Source organism: Heteronotia binoei, chromosome 6 (genome assembly GCF_032191835.1).
Source record: "Heteronotia binoei isolate CCM8104 ecotype False Entrance Well chromosome 6, APGP_CSIRO_Hbin_v1, whole genome shotgun sequence".
Lineage (NCBI taxonomy): Eukaryota > Metazoa > Chordata > Lepidosauria > Squamata > Gekkonidae > Heteronotia > Heteronotia binoei.
This window is the reverse complement of record NC_083228.1, coordinates 70,791,305-70,806,701: the sequence shown is the minus strand read 5'-3', so window position 1 is coordinate 70,806,701 and position 15,397 is coordinate 70,791,305.

Genomic DNA, 15,397 nt, shown 5'->3' with positions numbered 1-15,397 from the left:
CTTCCTTCGCCAATAAAGCCAACAAAGCAACAGGAAATTAAGGGATGTAATTAAGATTAAGCAGTTCTTTTGGTTGCAGAACTGCTTGGATAAGGCTAAAGTATGAAAAATGAGCCTTTGTTTTTAATGGATAGGATACAACATACCCATGCTAAATATCCATTCACAGCCATATGGACATGAATATTCAAAAGGTTTTTTTCCCCTTCCATATATATGAAGACATGGCTAGACTGCACTTTCTGTTTATTTCTGTAAATGCATCAGAACTTGGGCTCTCAGTTACAAAACCAGAAAATCTTCCTACAAAATGCATTCTGTATGGCAGAAATGATATTCCCCTTCTCAGGTGCTAAAGATTTTCTCATATAACTACTAGGAGTACTAGAACTGACTCACTGCATGGTTTCAAGTGTGAGCTGAAGACTGCAGCAGTTGTGACCAGAATTATCTCCTTCAATTCCAGAAGCATAGGTGGGGTTGAGAAGATGGCTAAAAGAGGGACAAAACTTTTTTCCCCTATCCTTCAGCCATGGCTGTTATTTGCAGTGGTAAATAAAAAGCAGTAGGTATCATGTTTGAATCTTAATTGCACCACATAAAAGCCATAGGAGGAGAGAAAGAGGCATGTGTATGTATTGGCTTCATGCTCCTTAGCAGCCCAACCTCTTGCCCAGCTTCTTGCTGCCCTATACATACCTGCTCTGCCGGATGTACCACACAAAGCCCCTCATCACCAATCTCTTCTCTGCTATCATCTTTAAGTATCTTCTCAACCCACTGCTTGATTGTGGTTTATAGTGGGAGCAGCTGCACCCTTTGTGTGGAGAGCCAGTTTGGTGTAGTGGTTAAGTGTGAGGACTCTTATCTGGGAGAACCGGGTTTGATTCCCCACTCCTCCACTTGCACCTGCTGGAATGGCCTTGGGTCAACCATAGCTCTGGCAGAGGTTGTCCTTGAAAGGGCAGCTGCTGTGAGAGCCCTCTCCAGCCCCACCCACCTCACAGGCTGTCTGTTGTGGGGAGAAAGGTAAAGGAGATTGTGAGCCTCTCTGAGACTCTTTGGAGTGGAGGGCAGGATATAAATCCAATATCTTCTTCTTCTATTTGATGCTTTCTCAAAATAATATAGTTGGCCACTGTAGCAAATGGAATACTAGACTAGATGGGTGATACGGTCATAGTTTACATAGGGAGTAAAACATACAAACAAAACTTTGAGCCAGCCGTGGATGAGACACCATACCAAGTAAATTTGGACTTCTGGACCATCCCAAAAAGGATTGTAACCATTATTCTATCATGCACAGAATTCAGGAAACAAAGGGGAGAAAGGTGAAACTGGAACTGTGGTGGTCCCAATTAATCCCTGGGGAGTGCATAATTATTAGGGGCTATTGTAGAAATGTGATTATTCTCTTTCTCAAACTGTTGATTGGCTTATCCTCACTTTATCAGGGTAACATGACATTTTGATGAAGATCCAGCATCTGCTTGCTTTCACTGATGTTCTAGGAACTGCGTCTTACATTTGAATAGAACTTCAAATGGATGGGGGTTGCGTGATGCATTTATAGTCATTAGCTTCTTTCTCAGATTAAAGAAATAAAGCACTTCAGTTATCAGTAAAAAGGATAAGAACATTTAGTTTATTTATTTATTTATTTATCAGATTTCTATCCCACCCTCCTCCAACAGGCTCAGGGCGGCTAACAACAGTTTAAAAACATTAGCAGTTTACAAACATATTAAAATTAGAACTATAAAAACATTTCCATATATATTAAAAATCTGAGATGGCAAGCTTCTGTTTCCCATTATATTAATTCAGTGAGATTGCCGATGCTAAAGATAATAGCCACCTCCCCCTAACCATTAAAGGCGAGTTTGGAAAGTTTGGTCTTACAGGCCCTGCGGAACTGTGGCAGATCCTGCAGTGCCCTGATGTTTTTGGGGAGGGCATTCCACAAAGTGGGGGCTGTTACCAAGAACGCTCTGGCTCTAGTGCTGGTCAATCAAGCTTCTTTCGGTCCCGGGATCTTGAGGAGATTTTGAGACCCTGAACATAGTGCTCTTTGGGTACGTATAGTGAAAGGCAGTCCTGAAGGTAGTCCCAGGCCATGTAGGGCTTTAAAGGTTATAACCAGCATCTTGAAGCAAATCCGGAATGCCACAGGCAACCAATGTAACGCTTTCAGCACAGGTTGAATGTGCTCCCATACAGGTAGCTCCATTAACAACCTGGCTGCTGCGTTTTGCACCAGTTGCAGCCTCCGAAGTTGAGTCAAGGGCAGCCCCATATAGAGGGCATTACAGTAGTCTATTATCGAGGTGACTGTTGCATGGATCACTGTTGCCAAGTCGTCGCGCTCCAAGTATGGAACCAACTGCCTTATCCGCCTAAGATGGTAGAATGCGGATTTGGCAGTGGCTGCTACCTGGGCCTCCATTGTCAGCGAAGACTCCAGGAGCACCCCCAAGCTCTTGACCTTCGACGCTGGTGCTAATAGCATCTCATCAAAGGCCGGCAAGGGGATTTCCCTACCCAGACCACTGCGACTCAGACACAGGACCTCTGTCTTCACTGGGTTCATTTTCAGTCAACTCTGCCTGAGCCATTTCACTACAGTTTGCAATTTATTTATTTATTTATTTATTTATTCCATGACTTATATCCCACCCTTCCCATAAAATGGCTCAGGTCCAAATCTTCCAGGGCGCAGCTGGACTGCCCCCCCCCAACAATAGATAGAGCTGGGTGTCATCCGCATACTGGTGACAACCCAGCCTGTATCTCCGGACAATCTGGGCAAGGGGGCGCATGTAGATGTTAAACAACATCAGGGAGAGGACTGCCCCCTGAGGGACCCCACATACAAGAGGATACCTCTGGGACAACTGCTTCCGTATAGCCACCCTTTGTTCCCGGCCTTGAAAAAAGGAGGTGAGCCATTGAAGGGCAGACCCCTGAATCCCCATGTTGGTGAGGTGGTGGAACAGAAGCTGGTGATCGACTGTGTCAAACACAGCCGACAGATCTAACAACAGCAGCACTGCTGAGCTGCCCCGATCCATATGTCTCAAGAGATCATCCATGAGTGTGACCAGTACCGTCTCTGTCCCATGGCCCAGCTGGAAGCCGGAATGAAATGGGTCTAAGATGGAAGCATCATCCAAGAATCCCTGTAACTGTACTGCCACTGCCCTCACAATGACTTTACCCAGAAAGGACAAGTTTGACACCGGCCAGTAGTTTGCCAATATGGCCGGTTCCAAAGATGTTTTTTTGAGGAGAGGGCGTACCACCACCTCCTTAAGGGGCGGGAGAAAGGTTCCTTCAATCAGGGACCTGTTGATAATCACCTGCAACGGGGCTTGCAATTTCGCTCAGCAAGCACGTCTCAACCAGGACAGACACGGGTCCAGATCGCAGGTAGTGGGACGTACAGTAAAAAGGACCTTGTCGATTTCCTTCAAGTTGTATGTGTTAGTCTACTTTGTTATGTTCTCTTTATTTCATTGGCTTGCAGCATTTTGTATTGCTATCAACATAAAGTGGAAAGTGTTTGGAGCAAAACCCAGTTTGGAACAAAACTCACTAGAATAAGGCGCCACATCATAGTTGGCAAAATCTAGATGCTACTTTATTCCAGCTGATATTCTCCCCATATGTTCCCCAGAGAGCACTGAGATCTAGCTCTCAAAACCTCTTAAAAATCCCTGGGCCAAGAGAGGCTAGACTGAAGACAACTAGAGAGCAAGCCTTTTCAGCAATGGCCCCTCAATGGTGGAATCAACTTCCAGAGATGGTGCGAGCCCTGCGGGACCTGAATCAGTTCCGCAGGGCTTGCAAAACCTCTCTGTTTCAACTTGCTTTTGGAACAGAACCTGGCTAAACGGATTTGTAGTTATCCAGCCATCTTGTGCATGACTATGATCTACAGCACTTTATATCACCTGGTTTATCTATTTAATTAACTATGTAACTGTATTTTAACTGAATTGTATTTAATTTTAACTGAATTGTATTTAAAATTGTTTCGTTACTATTGTATTTTGTATTCTTTTATATTGTGTATCATGGTTTTCCATGTCTGTAAGCCGCCCTGAGCCCGCCTTTGGCGGCGGAGGGCGGGATATAAAAATAAATTTATCTTATCTTATCTTATCTTATCTTATCTTATCTTATCTTATCTTATCTTATCTTATCTTATCTTATCTGATAAACTGCACTAATTATGTTCTTGGACCTGTTAGGTTTGATATTTTGTAGAGTGAAGCAGATAGTTGTTAATAAGGTGAAAGATATGTTTGCATTTCTAGAGCACCTTTTGTAGTAGAATTAGATGGATTAATGTAAACAGCTCCACACATTATAAGTTCTTCCAATAGAAAATCAAAAAGAAAAGGAGTTGCCATAATAAATGTTGTTGATGTTCCACTTTTGGGTCTTGTGCCAAGGCAAGCAGAAGAATCAAGGATGAACCTTAATCATTAAATACTTGACACAGCCACTCCTAGGTTGAATCTATCAATATTACATCTGTGCTATGATTTTACAGGAAATCTTAGCAGATTAAACAATTCTGAATTTGTTAGATGATATATAAGTAGAAAGTGTTTTATTTAAATATATATATAACTTTAAAAAAAACTATATCTTCCACTGTGCTATGTATCTCACTTTATTTTGTATCTCACTATATCAATTGTTGACATGGAACCAGTTGAACCATCTGCAGGCCCGGCGCTAGGGTTTCTAACATCCCAGGCCACCCCCTCCCTCCAAAGGTGTGTATTGACATTCGGGCATGAAGCCCTGTGCCTAGCCCTTTCCTGCTTCAAAGGGAGCTGGAGAGACCTCTTCCCATCTTGGAAGTCGGAGAGGGCCAGGCACAGGGCAGGCCGCGTTGCGGCTGGATGGCAGTGGGCACACTCAGATCCGGGCTCTGAGCACGCTCACTGCCAAGCCCCCCAACTTTGCAGAGCCTTGGGGAGCCTCTGCGAGGTCAGGACACAGCAGGCACGGGTGGCACATGAGGAGAGGCCCCAGGCTGCCACCTACTTGGCTGACTCCCACACACTGGCCCTGACCATCTGGAAGAAGAAAAAAGAAATTATTAAGTATAATGAAAAATGTTAGGCTGCTCTGGTGAACATCAACTCTTTTGGTATACAAATGGTATGGATTTACCATAGATTATGCACCTCAGGGTGGCTGTTTTCTGTAGGGGAACTGATCTGACTTCAGCTTTCCATCCCATCCCCCCTCCCTGCAGCCTCTATGTAGAAAAAGGACAGTCCTCCACAGTGGAGACCAAAACAGGAGGGAAGCTGCCTCAGCAGGTTATAATAACACAGAGTAGAATTTATTAGAATAGTTGCACCTCTGCTTGGACACCCTGAACTGACACTCAGTGATTCAGAGATATAAGATGTTAAAGTTGATACAGATACATTAGAGTCAGATGCACATGTTAAAGAGGATGTGCATTCTACAGCGGGACAAGATCTGAAGAGCTGTTGGGTTTTCCAAACTGTGCGATCGTTCCTTGGAATTCTGGGCAATAAGTCAGTCTTGTAAGGTTGCAAGGACAAGTTACGGAAGGGATAAATGTGAGGACCAATTTGAAGAGTCAAAATGAGGGGAAAATGGTCACTAATAATAAAATTCCCCAATGTAAAATCTTTGACATAAGGTTTCAATAAAGGAGATATTAAAATGTAATCCATTACACTACAGCCCCTCGGGGAGACAAAGGTGAATTCTCCTGAATTTGGGTAGCCAATCAAACCATTTAACCAAATTCTGTTGTATTGCATACAGAATTTGGTAAGACAGATGCCTGCTGAATTTAGAAGGCTATCCTTGGAGTATCTTGAATAGGAGAAAATGGGTGGAAGGGTTAAAATTAAGGGCTTTAAAAATATGCTGCAGTCCTTCCCTACTTTAGCATTAAAGTTGCCCACTAGAATTATTTCTATAGTTGGAAATTTCCTCTCTAATTCCTCCATGAATGTGGCCAAGGTCTCCCAATATTGCAAAAGAGTTAGCTTATCTAGAAAGGGTGGTACATATACAGTCACAATAATTAAGGAGAATTTTTTGAGGAGAAGCTTGACGACCTGCACCATAGAGATGTTTGCCTGTAGAGTGATGTGTTCCAAGGCAAAATGTGAGGAGACAAGTATAGACAATCCTGCTTGAAAACGACGCCTTGTATTACTCTTGAAGGCTGGGAGGGAATAGGACTTGTACCCTTTTAGTTGGATCTGGTGTGGAGTCCAGGTTTCTTGTAGTAGTATAACATCAAACCCCTTAAGATATCTTATCAACTCAGCATCCATAGCCTTATTCTGCCAGCCAGCCACATTCCAGGAAACGATCTTAATATCCTGAATGGTGAAGGGTTTGGATGGCGAGAGTATGAAAGGGGTGGTGAGTCAGTCTTCCCTAGTTAGTTGTTCAAGGGTGCCATTGGTATCATGAAACACAGATCCATTACCCAAGCCGCTCGAGATGTTCTTAATTAGTTGACTTGATCTCACTATTGATGTTCAGAAGGGGGTTCTCAGCCATTACTGGAGATGTATGAACTTCAGCTTGTGTTGATGACTCAAGGTTCTCCTTGAGATCCAATTTGCCCTCTGTGGTGGAAATTAAATCAGTCTTCTCTTCAGGATTCACTTGTTGGAAGGGTGAGTGGTTTACTCCTGTTTTCCTTTGGTCTACCTCCATAGAAATGAGAGGAGTTAGAGGAACTGATAAAGCTGAACCATTCTCAAGAGGCATCATGAGCAGGTTAGATACTTGTTGTGTGTGATCACTTTTTGTTTTCAAAAGTTTGTCCCTCAACACTTTGAGTTTCGTTGTGATTGCAAATTGTTCTGTAGATGGGAGGGGAGTCAGTTACTCATATTCTTCTTTATTGTAATTTGTATACAGATCTTCATCACAAGTATTTACATCCTCTTTTAGTTAGCATGGTTGATTGTTCTGATGCACTTAAGGTCTATAATCTTTTGAACAATATTTCATCTAGTGTCACTGAGAAAGTGGCTAAGTTTCTTTATTCTGTTTTAAAGGCATGCCAGAGGATCTCATAGAAATAGTTTATGTTTATGCTTTTCCTGATATATATGTATGCAATCGTTCCATTTTATCTTTTTTTAACTAATTTTGCTCTGATATAGACATTTATATATTTTATGCCAATAAAGGCTAACTTGACTTGAACACAGAGTACCTGCAAAACAGCCATTTTCTCCAGGAGAACTGGTCTCTGCCATCTGGAGAGCAGCTGTAATTTTGAGTCATCTCCAGCCCTCACCTGGAGATTGGCAACAATGGTTCCCAATGAGGAAATGGCATTATACCTGGCTGAGATCTCAGTTGTCCTCAAATCCCATCCTCGCCAGGCTCCACCCCTTAAATCTCCAGGAATTTTCTAACCTGGAGTTGGTAACTCTTATCTCCAACCATTTATCTTCTCCTCTGACTTCAGCTGATCATTGCCTTCCCTTTCCCTGCAGTCTCTATGTAGGAAAAGGACAATCTTTCTCCATAGTGGGAGGAGGGACCAAAGCAGCTTACATCATTCTTCTCTGTCCCCCTTTGATCTGAACAACCCTGTGAGGCGGGTTAGGCTGGAAGTCTGTGACTGGTCCGAAATCACCCAATCAGGTTCCACAGTACAGTAGTCTGAAGCCCTGACTCCTATGCCCTTCTCAGACTCCACCACAGAATGTCCACCAACCTGGAACTGGCAGCCATAGTCAGGACTGGCCCCAAGGAGTGCTCACTCAGAGGCCTGTAGCCAGGGCTTTTCTGTAGCAGAAACTCCTTTGCATATTAGTTCACACACCGCTGATGTAGCCAACCCTCCGGAAGCTTACAGGGGTCTTAGTACAGGGCCTACTGTAAGCTCCAGGAGGATTGACTACATCAGGGGTGTATGGCGTAATATGCAAAGGAGTTCCTGCTACAAAAAAAAGTCCTGCCTGTTGTCAAGACTCTCTTTCTGATAACATTTTTTCCCTTCCAGAGAAGGATAGGGAGGAGTTCTTGGCCAATCAAGGAAAGCATCTCTCTGACTGCTTCCCTCCTCCCCCCTCTCTCAGCCAATCTAGGTTAGGTTTTCTTTCTCTGCTCTGTGAATCAGTGCAACAGGTGCCTCAGTCAGTGGGAGAGTAGGGAGAGCCGGTAACTGCCAGAACTAAGGTTGGTTGTGTTTCACTGAGAGAATCAGCTTTGCTGGCTAGCAACAGCCACTTGGGTGGGAGGCAGGAGCAGACTCAACCAATGGCATGCAAGCACTCTTGATTGATAGTTTGATGAGCCAAAGGCTCATACTCCAAAGTCCCACTGAGCCCCAACCAATCAGGATGGTAAGATTGGTCACCGTGATGGGAGAATTATTACTAAACGATTTTCTCACCAATGAGGGTTCAAAGTGACATGCAACATTTTTCTTTCTCCTCCATTTTATTTTCTATGATGGTGAGTTACACTGAGAGAGAGAGTGACTAGCCCAAGACCACTCTGTCCGTGGTCATGTGGGCTTTCAAACTCAGGTCTCTTCGCATACAACACTCTAACCACTACCCCATGCTGGCTCTCCCATGGTAGTATTGATTTAGTCCACCTGGTTCTGCTTGAACTCTATTTGGATTTCAAACTCTACCAGCAATATAACCTTTAATAGAATAATACAATACAAGTTAAAATGTTCAAGAAAATGTATAAAATTGTTACATGATTTAGCAACAGAGTTCCATTTTTGCAGCAATATATTGCAACCCCTGCAAAACCTTTGTCTGTTGAATTCTTGCCTATCACACATCTGTTAAATAGAAAGCATCCCCGACAGAAAAAAGGAAAAGTGCTCACCAGGATATTATCATATCTGAGGGCAAGCCAATGGGATAAATAGAACATAAGGTGCTGTTTTATGGCATCAAACCATTGTTCTTTTGGCACTTTTGGTAGCAGTGTTCCAAAACAGCCGTCTTTCCTAGCACTGCTGCACAAGATTCTGAACCTGTCATCTTCTGCACACAAAAAATGTACTCAACCCCTGAGCAACAGCTCTTTCATTTTCTCATGCTATCTCCCCCCCCTTTTTTGGGGGGGGCAATGCATCTTAAGGTTAATCAAATGCCTGCTCTCTAAACTCTCATCAGAATGCTGGAAAAAATGTAGCCAAGATATATCATTATGGTAAAATGGAACAGCTCAACTCCTGCCATGCTTGACCCACTCAGCCTGGAGGAAGTCGACGGAATTCTCTCTTCCGCACGCCCAACAACTTGCGATTTGGACTCTTGCCCCTCTTGGCTGATTAAACCTTGCCAAAGGGAGCTTAGATGTCCTTTACGGGACATCATAAATAGATCCCCCTCTGAGGGGCGCTTTCCAACACCCTTGAAAGAGGCTATGGTCCGCCCCCTCCTGAAAAAAAGTACAGCAGACCCGGCCAAATTGGCAAATTACTGACCGGTCTCCAATTTACCGTTTCTTGGTAAAATTATTGAGAGGGCAGTGGCGTTGCAGTTGCAGGGTTTTCTGGATGACGCTTCTATCCTAGACCCTTGCCAGTTCGGCTTTCGCCCAGGTCATGGGACGGAGACAGTGCTGGTTGCCTTGGTAGATGACCTCCAGCGGCATCTGGACTGGGGCGGCATGGCGGTGCTGATGCTATTAGATCTGTTGCTGCATTCGATACGGTCGACCATCAGCTACTGACCCGCCGCCTTGCTGACATAGGGGTTAGGGGGCTGGCCCTACAATGGGCGGCAGTCAGGGGTGAGCTGTCCCAGAGGCACACACTAGATTGTGGGGTGCCACAGGGAGCAGTTCTCTCCCTGATGCTATTTAACATCTATATGCACCCCCTTGCCCAGATTGTCTGGAGGTATGGGCTTGGGTGTCATCAATATGCAGATGACACCCAGCTCTATCTGCTAATGGACGGTCGGCCTGACTGCGTTCCAGGGAATCTGGACCTGGCATTGCAGGCTGTGGCAACCTGGCTTAGGATGAGTGGGCTGAAGCTGAACTCGACGAAGACAGAGGTCCTTTGCGTGGGCCACAGCGCCCTAGGGAGAGAAATACCTTTCCCAGTTTTTGACAGTGTGCTGCTGAAAGCAAGAGCTTGGGAGTTCTACTGGAGCCTTCATTATCAATGGAGGCCCAGATAGCAGCCACTGCCAAGTCGGCGTTTTTTCATCTGAAGCGGGCAAGGCAGTTGGCTCCCTTCCTAGAGCGCCAGGACCTAGCAACAGTGATCCATGCAACGGTCACCTCAAGATTGGATTACTGTAATGCCCTCTACATGGGGCTGCCTCTGTGCCGAACCCAGAGGTTGCAGCTGGTGCAGAACACGGCGGCTAGGCTGTTATTGGGGCTCCCAAAGTTGGAGCACATACAGTCGGGGCTACACGGACTGCACTGGTTGCCAGTTACTTACCAGGTTCGTTACAAAGTGCTGGTTATTACCTTTAAAGCCCTATATGGCCGAGGACCTGCCTACCTGAGGGACCGTCTTTCCCCATACAAACCTCAGAGAGCACTGAGGTCAGCAGGGAAGAACCAGCTGGCTATCCCCGGACCAAAGGAGGCAAAACTACAAAATACTCGCACACGGGCCTTCTCTATCGCAGCTCCACACCTATGGAACCAGCTCCCGGAAGAAGTGCGAGCCCTGCGGAGCCTTGACCAGTTCCGCAGGGCCTGCAAGACCACTCTTTTCAGGATGGCTTTTGCCGGCTGAGCGACTGATGCTAGGTGACTTCTACCACCATTATTTTTATGAACAGAATTAGCACCAGAAATGTTTTCATTTTAAATTGGAATGTTTTAAGATTAATGTGATTTTAAAACCATTGTATAATTATATGGACATGTTGTTAGCCGCCCTGAGCCTGCTTTGGCAGGGAGGGTGGGATATAAATAAAATTTATTATTATTATGCTAGAATGCAATAGAGGATGAAAAAGCTACAAGAAGAGTTGGAGCAGTGTTCTGTTATGGTGTGAGCACATTATCTGAAGACATTTTCTTGGACAAATGCTGTTTGTCAGAGAAGCATTCTGCAAATTACTGGAGTTCTGTTAAACTCCAGTAATTATAAAACTGAAATAGTTTACATTCCTCTTCTCCACAAACAACTACTACAACTGACATCTTATGGGTATTGTGAGGTGGTGTGAAATACTAGAGAAAAGTAGCGGGGGGCATTCATTTTGCATTCCTTGAATGGAGATGTTAATATTGACAGGAAGCAAGCTGAACAAAAGAAGACCACCACTGAGAAATGGAAATTCTTCCTGTCTACCTTGAACTGCCCTTGCAGACAGTCATGGATATAGTCTGGGAGAATGAAAAGCCAGGCTTGTTCTCATCACCTTTCAATCAATGATGATTTAGACAGGCTCTTCATAAATGCAACTCCTCCTTGGCCTAATTCAGTGAATAATGTTTATGAGTTTGGGCACTTTCCTGCCAAGGATGATGATGGTGCTGATGATGATGATGTTAGCAAAGGCATTCTACACTATTGTGTCTATCATTTACAGCCTTCATTTAGTCAGAGGAGACGTAGTCCCATAATGTGTTCACATTCTGCATAGTAATTCAATGTGACCTTGCATTGTGCTGTGTTCAAGCTGCAATTCTCTTGAACAAAAAGGGTATGTTTATATCTAGTACATTTATTTCCAGTATTTCAGTGTCGTAGTGTATGTCTTTAATATTTAATTTAATTGATCATTTTAACAGCCTTGATCATAGAGACAATTTTTGTCCTAACACATTAGATTTTGAATTTCCACATGCTTTTTTGCATCATTTCAGTATGAAGAGATATAGTTCGGATGCTCATGTTCAGTTTATTACAATACAGACATTTAAATCATCTGCTTTTAGAGCTAGATTTGGAAAAAGAAAGTCAGGCATGGAGAAAGTTTCAATGGAACATCTATTTAGTTGATTTAGGGATGGCTTAATTTCTGTTCCTCTTTATCCAGCATTTACATGTGTCATTTTTATTTATACACATAATACTGGGAATTGCATATATCAATTTGCTTGAGGAAAAAGTGAAATTGAAATAAGGATTCAGGGGTCAAAACAGCAAGGGTTAGAAATTCAAAATAATCTTAAACAGGGATGTCAAACATACAGTTCACAGGCTTCATCTGGCCCCTGCTGGGTTCCAATTAGGCCCACAAGCAATTGCCTCTCTGCTGCTTCCTACTTCCTGTTCCTCCTTCTTGTTTCCAACATTCTAGCTGGCTGTTGACTAGTCTCTCCTATTTCCTGCTTCACAGTCAAGAGAAAAAAAGCCAAGCCTCCCTTCCCTTGATTGGCTGAGGGATGGAAAGAAAGAGCCAGAGAGAGAGAGAGATGGAGGCCCATGACAGTTGGAGAGATCCCTCTTTCCAGTTCTGACAGATGAGGGGAAGAAACGTAAGAGCACAGCTTGGATTCTTTATTAGTGGAAGAGGCCAAGAGTCCAGTAGCATGAGCTTTCATTAATCACTGCTCAATTCCTCAGATACAGTTAGAATGTAAATCCATCTGTCCTCATATCTTGGAGAGTGAAGTGATTTCAGACGCCAAATGACAATAGCTGGCATTGGTAATAAAAGACGAAACCTAGGTCTCAATTCAGTCCAGAAGGATGCATTGCCTTGAGCTTCATTATCAGTTGCAATTCAGCAGTCCCTCTAATCTCCCTTTGATTTGGAATGATTATTTAACAGGATCTTTAAACTACTTTTCAACTTAGATTAAGAGACTGAGTTTGCTGACAGAGAAAAATGGCACTTCCAAGCAAAATGTCTTATAAAAAAGATATTCTATGGAATATTACTTCTCTGCAACAGGATCCTTAATGCAGCTAACTAGAAAGCAAATGGGAGTTCTTATGCTGAAAGCTAGCGAACTTCCAAATTTACAGGAGCTGAGTGCTAGAGAGACTCGGTGACGTCTGCGGAATTAGAATGGGAAAGTGATCCGCTCCAAAACGAACAAAAGAAGACCAAAATGAATCCCTATGGCACACTTACAAAACAAAACCGGAAATTAAGATTGAGTGAAGTTATGCTGAGAGGAAGAAATGGCGTTGAATTCTTCTTCCCATTATCGAGAGGGCAGGCCACATTGAGAAGAGAGAAGGTGCACCCTGGCCAGCAAATTAAGATGTAAAAAGAAGGATTCTTGAACTTTTCCCCTTTTTGTGGATAGTTTGATATGGAACTCTCAATAAGAACTGACATATGATTTTAAATGTTCAGGCTTATTTCCATTTATTCTTTGCATCCTTCTGGACTGGATCCTCCTGTACTAAACTGAGATCTAAGTTTCCTGTCTCATTACCAATGCTGATATTTCCATGCCTACTACCCCTCTGCCTATCACACCTAAACCAATCATGCCTGCTATTGCCATTCAGCATCTGAAATCATCTTTATAAAGTTTATATTTCCAGTACCTTGTGTTACATTTTATGGCACACATGGTCTGGCCTGACAAAGTGACATTTCTGTCAGATCCAGCCCTCATAACAAATGAGTTCAATTCCTCTGATTTTAAGCATACTCTCCATAGAATCACAAGGTAACAGAATCACAAGAAAATGAAATCTGTTTAAAGAATTATGAATTTTTCCAATATGGAAATAGAATAGCTAGGGAAGAAACCATATATAGAAACTTTGAGAGAGTTGGAGTAAAAATCTTCTAGTGGCATGAGGTTATCCCTTAGTTTTAGTGGCAAAATAAACTTAGTTTTAGTAATAAGATATCCCTAACTTTTCAGAAGGACAAATCACAAATTCCTCATAAGGTACATATGGAAGATAAAGTATTGGGACTTAAATTTCCAGGTGCATAAGGGACCAATTCAGTTTAGGACCACAGATTAGTATGTCAAAAGAAGGGTCTTCAGTCTCATCCCAGCATTGTTTTATTAACCAGAAATGAGTTGCCCCTTTGGGAAAACTTATGTGTAGCTATCAGTGCATGTATCTTGGCAAACTTGGCTGACCTGGTAATGAACAACTATGATATCTGATGATCAAAATGACATAACACTACTGCAGCTTTCCCCCGTAATACTGTTAACTATTAAACAAATATTATAGTAATTATATTCAGTTCACATATCACTTTTGGAATTAAAAATCACTTTTATTTTTAAAATACATATTTTAAAGATTGTCTCATACTACTGACTGTGTGCTGTCTGCTGTTTTAGTAACCACAATTATCCCATTAAGAGAGAGAATATGCACTATGGGTCCCCCCCTTTGGATTTTACATTCAAATAATTATATGTGTTTCATCTAAGACATGAAATCATAATAATAGAATTGCATTGTTCTCTAAAACATGGTCACACTCTTAGAGTTGGAAGGGACCTCCAGGGTCATCTAGTCCAACCCCCTGCACAATGCAGGAAATTCACGAATACCTCATCTTAAATTCACAGTAATTTCAACCCATTGGTTCTGGTCCTACATTCTGGGGCCACAGAAAACAATTTCACACCTTCCTCTATATGACAGCCCTTCAGGTACTTGAAGATGGTGATCATATCACCTCTCAGCTGCCTCCTCTCCAGGCTAAAGATGCCCAGCTCCTTCAAACTTTCTTCATAGAACTTGGTCTCCAGACCCCTCACCATCTTCGTCACCCTCCTCTGGACCCATTCCAGCTTGTCTATATCCGTCTTAAAATGTGGTGCCCCAAACTGAACACAATACTCCAGGTGAGGTCTTACCAGAGCAAAGTGATACCATCACTTCACGTGATCTGGACACTACTGTTGATAGAGCCCACAATTGCATTTGCCTTTTTAGCTACCACATCACACTGTTGACATCTACAGCATATGGCCAAGTAAGACCCCTAGATCCTTTTCGCACACACTACTGCTAAGACAAGTCTCTCCCATCCTATAACTGTGCATTAGATTTTTCCTACCTAAATGCAGAACTTTACATTTATCCCTGTTAAAATTCATTTTATTGGTTTAGTCCAGTTTTCCAGCCTGTCAAGGTCATCCTGTATCCTGTTTCTGTCTTTTGTGTATTTGCAATCCTTCCCAATTTAGTATCATCTGCAAATTTAATAAGCATTCCCTCTATTCCTTCATCAAAATCATGTATAAAGATGTTGAACAAAACAGGTCCCAGGACAGATCCTTGAGGCACTCCACTTGTCACTCCTCTCCAAGAGGATGAGGAACCATTCACAAGCACTCTGTCAACCAGTTACAAATCCACCTAATGGTAACAGGTTCCAAACCACATTTTACCAACTTGTCAACAAAATAGTATGTGAAACCTTATTAAAAGCCTTACTGAAATCAAGATAAACGATGTCTACAGCAT